This window comes from Limulus polyphemus, unplaced genomic scaffold (genome assembly GCF_000517525.1).
Source record: "Limulus polyphemus unplaced genomic scaffold, Limulus_polyphemus-2.1.2 Scaffold3767, whole genome shotgun sequence".
In the NCBI taxonomy this organism is placed as follows: Eukaryota; Metazoa; Arthropoda; class Merostomata; order Xiphosura; family Limulidae; genus Limulus; species Limulus polyphemus.
In genome coordinates, this window is record NW_013669377.1 from 39,156 (window position 1) to 45,964 (window position 6,809).

At 40.3% G+C, this 6,809-nt stretch overlaps 1 protein-coding gene across 1 annotated transcript in view; it reads right to left on the reverse strand.

The window, feature by feature from the left end:
- Positions 1-6,809, reverse strand: part of LOC106470004 (RING finger protein 166-like) — a 41,977-nt gene that overhangs the window by 32,457 nt on the left and 2,711 nt on the right. The window lies entirely within an intron of this gene.

A 6,809-nucleotide genomic window follows, 5' to 3' on the forward strand; every position in this document is an offset into this window, starting at 1 on the left:
ACATGACACTATCGAACTATCACTTCAAAGTTTGGCTGCAGATGCAAGCACCAGAAGATTATGGGGAGGACGATTGGGAAGTGTGAATTGAAGAAAGTACCAATCAAAAATACATTTTCATTTAAGAAAATTATATCTTCCAATAAGGTACTCACCCTCCACTCACAAAATTAGCTTGAATCCCACATCAAAATGGAAGAGCTACTGGTGCAAGGAAAACAGGCATATCCCCCAGAAGCATCTAGAGGACACCCTGAAATGTGAGGAACAGATAAAATGATCTGAGCAGGGACATTGCACCACATCTGAGACAGGTATCTCTTTGCCAGAAACATTGACATGATCAGGAGAATCAGAGGGAGCACATCCACATCACTCATTTCCAAGATGGAAAGTGGGCAAGTGAGGATATGTTCCATGGTGGAGAGTGGCTAGGGCATGACGGATAGTAAATTAACTACATATAAATCCTCACTCACTGGGTACCAACATCCTCACAAGGGGTAGAATGAGGATCATACCATCTTCACCTCAAGTCCCAGAGTCAAGAGGGAACCTAACATTCTACTCCAGGAACTCACAGGTTAGCCTAATGCCAGGGATTATGTCATCTGGAATCCGAGGGAAGTCCATTGCATGCACTCAACCCCTGTGACCATGAAACCAGCCAAAAATGACCCCAGGTCAGTAACAACTTCATCACCCAATGAAGGAAAACCCAGGACAGAAGCAGAAACAGGCCACATAGACCTTCTGCAACCCACAACACAGAAGACAAGTTGAGTGGGAAAGATGGACAACTCAAAACCTGTGTGAGGACTTATGTGATTGGTTCACTCGATCTCCAAAACCTCACTCACTGGGTACCAACATCTGCATGAGGGTAGGAGGAGGGCACCCAATCAGAGGGGTGAACTGCATTTGGACGTTTCAACACCAAAAAATAGTCACTCATCTGGAGGATCTTGTAACTCCCTCTACACTGGCAGAAAACAACACCCAACTCTGAACTGGATGGTTATAGTCATCTTTGTTGAACCCAACCAGCAGGTTGCCTCCATGGTCAACCACCCCAGTGGCTTGGAACTGGTAAGTGGTAAGGACTCCCATACTGCACTGGAAGAAAGGGGGAAAAAGTGTGGAGCAGAGTCCCGAGACAGTCAATGGGTGATCATGAAACCCTATTTTTAAAAGCAGACCACACCAATTTATTCAATCTAGGTATGGCAGGGATGGGATGGGCAGCAATCCCCTTCTGCTTTACCCATGCCATCCATGGGTGGTACAGTCCGGAATGGGCATATTATGAAGCAATTATCACGAGGAATTTACACTCTAGTGATCATGTGAAACATCCTATCTCAAGGGTGAGCATACATAGCCATGGAAAATGTATAAGAATCAACATGGCTTACAGTGCAGATTTGATAGCAAGATGTCTATGAATGGTTATAGCCATCTAAGTGGAACACATTCCCAGTTCAGACAGAATACCTGGTCAGGCACCACTCACCACAGAGCAGGATCCAAAATGAAGCTGAAGCAGGGACCCATGAAAGAAAAGAAAGCATTAGTGAGGGCTTACCTCATGTCACAGCCATATCAAAGTCTGTAGAATAGCCACAGGTGGCAGGTGATACCCAAGGAAGCAGAAACAATGATGCGGTGTAGGTAGTGGAAGATCAAAATGTCCATAGTTCCATATGACTAATCAGAGAATCCCTTCTAATGGCCAACAAAGACTAGAGGCAAGGGAGAAGGTAAAGTGATGGGTTTGATGTGAGGAAACATTTAAGATATCATGCTGGGAAGGATACAAGAAGTAATAAGCCAACTGGATCAAAAGTTGAACCCAACTGGTCAGGGTAACTGGGGAAAGATGAGGGTAAAGATGAGATATAGAGGATAGGAAGACAGGGGTAAAGGAGGACTGGCCTTTTCAAACTGCAGAAGTCTTAGGAAGGAAAGCAAGATCTGGATAAAGGATAAGGTAGGAGGAGTGGTACAAGGTCCTGATAATGTCAAGGGTAAAAATATCCAACCTTCAATTCCCACAGGGTAGGAGGAGGAAATATGCCTTCAAAGAGAGGTGAAACAGGGAACACACAGACAGAGGTCTAGATGGAGGAAAACTGAGGGCATGAAGAACCACATCAATGTCCCAGTCTGGGAACAATAAATGCTGGAAGGAACAGTTAACATGGAAAGGACAGGGAAAGCAAAAACCCAACAGAAATGGGAAAGAATGGAGGGTATGTGATATGACACCCGAAACCCCTAAATTGAGGAGACTGAAGAACCCCTCTCAAAGAGCCACATGAAAAACTTGGAGGTAGAGGCAAGCATTAGGTGAGAAGCCTAGAAACCCCAAGTCAATGACCAGAAGTGATAAATGCTCCACTTGCATTGATAGACAGCCACAAAAGAATGGCAAATTAGTGAGCTAAATGTGAAGATACTCTGCAAGAGAAACTGGAACTCCTCACCAAAAGCCAGGCATGAAGACAAAGGATGGACAGCATGGGATGGAGTGCTGGTGACTGGAGTTGATGGAGCATGTCAGGAAGGGGTGGGACCACCTGCAGTTCAAGCAACTGAGGGAACCAAGGTTGAGCGAGCCAGTATGGAGCAAACAGGACTATGCATGGAGTGGCATGGATGAGGGAGACCACCCAATGAAGTAAGTAGATGGGAGGGTAAACATAAAAGAAACAGATGAGACCAATCCTGGCTGAAGACATCGACAGCAAAGGCTCGATGGTGGGGAATTGGGGACCAAAACCAAGGTAATTTGTGATGAAGGATAGTGGCAAAGGCATCGATATTGGGTGTACCCAGATGCTGAAAAATGACAGGATGTAGGGATCACTCCCTGAGATAAACGTGATCCCATCGAGAAAGACAAATGGCTACAAGATCAAACGCACCTGTGTATGACAGAACATCAAACAAATTTGATGTGTGTGTGGGCCCAATAAAGAAATACAAGGATCTGGACCTGGTGCCACTTTGGTGATTGATATAAGCCACCATGATAGAATTGTTGGAATGGATCATAACAAACTGATGGCTGGTGAAAGAAAAAAATGACCCAAAGCCCAATTAACAGCCAGGAGTTTGAAAACACTGATGTGAAGAGAACTCCCCCAGAGACCGATGACTCCTGATGATCCACCCAGGCACCCCAGCCCTGAAGAGATACATCTGTGAACAGATTTAAATCTGGCTGCAAAGAAGGAAGTGGGACCTCCACTGAGGTGTGGGCCCTGTTCAACCACCAATGGAGATGAGGGAAGGGATATAGAAGTATTCAAGGGATCCCGGGAAAGGTTCCATTTATCATGAAGGACCCATTGAAGAAACTGCACATGGGCATAGCCCATAGACATGAGAGGGGTCTTGGAGGACCTCAGCCCCAAAAGTGATAGAACCTCACAAGCTGTAAGTGAGGGAACAGAAAGTGCTTTCTGAATGGCCCATTCCATAGAATGCAGCTGGAAAGTAGTAGGTTGGGTCTGACTGAGACGGGTGTTGAAGAAAAAACCCAAATGGATAAGGTATTTGGTAGAACAAAGCCAAGACTTCTCCAATTTGGCCAACTATCCCACCTGCACAGCTCCGGCTAGGAGCTGAGGTTTGTGACAGGCCAATTCCCCTTCAGAATGAGCAAGAAGCCAGTTGTCCATATAAACATGGAGGTACAACTCCATAGCATGAATATGCCAAGCAAAGGTGTGGATCCCATGACAAAACATGTATTGTGCTAAGGCTAGGCCAAAAGGTAAGGAGTGAAACTAGTACACAACCCCCCGATGGACAAACTGAAGATATGGATGTGAATGCTCTGCCACAGGAATATGTAGGTAAGCACTGGAAACATCCACATTGGTCATCCAAAGACCTGGAGAAAATGCCCACTGAAGAGAAAGGGGGAACAAATGATCAAAATCGGTGTTAGCATTGCCAAGCTCAAAAGGCATAGGAGGAAGAAGGCAAGAGAGGTTGTCTCATATACTGCTCAATCTCCCTGCAAATGAGATTGATATATCCCCCATATATCATGCATTTCTGAAAAAGTTTGCATACAGAGGGTAGTACAAAACAAGAAAAGTTAATCTTGTGAGTGGAGGGAGAGTACTTTATCAAAATAAATTGTTTTGATCAAATAGCCTCATGCATGTCTTAGCTACAGGAACTACTACCCCCCCCCCCAAAACCAAAGTTAAACTACTGCCTCCATATAAAAATAAAATCACAAAATATGCTATGCCATTATCATTATAGATTGCTACAATAGTTGAGATGAACTACTATTAAAAAAAACAAATAGTGCAAGTCCGGTGTCTACGTATATTCTAGTTTTAAACAGAATTTCAATTTAACACATTCATAATCCATCTCTAAACAATACCTGTAACACAAGATAAAAGCAGAAAGCTTTATCAAGTAATTGTCAAAAGGCATCATTAAAGAGACATCTTCAACCACAAAAAATGTTTAAGTGTGTGTGTGTGTGTGCATGATCATATATATATATATATATATATGTGGTAGATAGTAAGATACAGTAATCATCTTGTAAATTCATAAAATTTCAAGGGGATAAAAAGGACATTATTAGTCCACCAAGGATGTTTCTCCAAGCTCCCAACTATAACCACCACTTACTACTCATGTATTCATCCAATCTTTTCTTAGACCCCATTTAAGTTTCTGCATCCACCACCATTAAAGGCAGCTCATTCCAAAAGCCAACCACTCTGTTTGAAGATTGAATTGTGAAAACCTACATGCACCACCTTACATTTTACATAATTAAACATTATCTGCCACAAAATTAATTAAATAACAGATTTGTTAAATATAAATGAACAAAATCCAAGAACAATATCAACATAATAATAATAATATTTACACTTAAGAATAAAATAAAACAAACTAAATCAGATAATCATAGAATTTCTGTTCTTGTTTTTGTACCTGAAATTTTATGATTATCTGATTTAGTTTGTTTTCTTTTATTCCTAAAACAAGGTATAATGCTTCACTTCAACTAATCAATGTACAATTTTGGAATATTATTTTAAATGTCATGCATGACCCCCCAAAATTTAGCCTAGTTATTTGGTTACCTTATGACCTTCTCAGTTTTTGCAAAATTCCATACAGTCTCAAGACTTTGTGCAGGCAAAACCATGGCTGAGAGTGTTCCATTAGCCATTTTAACATCAAGATATCATATCATTACATTTATTGTATGTTTGAGATCATTCACCTGTTGGAAGATGAATCTCTGCCCAGTTAATGTACCTAAAGAATAGCATCATCAATCAGAATTTACCTGTACTTGTCAGTAGTCAGAGTGTCACCAATTTTTGTAAATCATCAGCACCACTGGCTACCAAGCTATACCAAGCTTCACTGTATATGTCAATGTCTTTCTCATGTCCACCATCGAACAAACGTTTCTTATTTGTTGCCAAACGATAACATATAACATAACATAATGTTTAGGGACAACTAGGAAATTGCTGGTCCATCTCGGCTGTTCTATATATATAAACACACACACACACACACAGAAACACAATTTATATAAGGCTACTAGTACTTATAAAATTTAATGTATTGCAGCCTCTAGTAGAGTGGCAGCACTTAGGCATAAGCAGACTAAACAATTGCATAAGGTCACAATCAGTTCAACAGGCCCCTGATTGACAGGGAATTCATGTTTTTCATCAGAACTTTGACTTTTGCCTGTTTTAGTATTGTAATCACTTGAAAACTAAAGACGTTTTCCATGAAATCAATCTACAGCAACTCTTAGAAACAAATGGGCATTTAAAAATTGCAGCAGCTAGTCTTCAGTAACCACATGTGGTGCATGTGCACCAACTGGTTACTAAATGCAGTACAAACAGTGTGAATGATTCACAAAAGATACTGGTACAAAGGTATTAGTTTGTGAATAGAAATGACTTTATAACAAGTGCATTAGTATGTGTGGTATATATGTATTTTTTGTTTAATGGAAATAATGCAATTTGTATTTTTTTTTAGTGGAGCCCAAAAATATTACTGCTTAGGACCTCTAAAAGGCTAGCACCACCATTGCTCTTGTTTCTTTCAAAATCTACTTTGTCTAATTTTACTATTTATCTCAAATGAACTATTTGATGTACTAACACACTGTCTCCATGATATTAGCTTTCATGTCCAAGCTTTCAGTGAAGTATAAGACTACTTTCACAGATGACACAGTTTGCTTTTTACCATATCCAATACACATGTTTACCACTTTTCAAAACCTTTGGTGCCTGGCAGATGTTCATTATTATCAAATATGTGAGATGAGGCATGCTCATTTTTTTAAATTTTGTAGATTTCTAAGTATATTTTTGGTTGTAAGTAGACAAAGAAGGATCTTGGGTAATTTTTAATGTTAATTCCAAATCATCTTATAGTATGGTGAGTATGGACCTTGATAGCAATTTAAAAAAATCCTGACCCTATGACGTTTCCATGAGATCCAGTTGGGATATAACAATGAGATATAGTTGGGCTACTTTTCCACCAACCAAGTTTGTCTCCATGCCATAGCTTGAGAAATTGAGAGCCACAGACATGTCACCATTTGGGAAATATATTACTAACTACTCCATTTTATAGTAATGGTATGGATTATGTACTCAAATAACTTCATTGTTTTGTAAAAGGGCCATAAAAACTAAATGCAAAAAGAATAAGACCCATAGTTCAGCATAGGAAATGAGTGTAGAAGTAGTTATAAGGGTAGAATTAATTGTTAC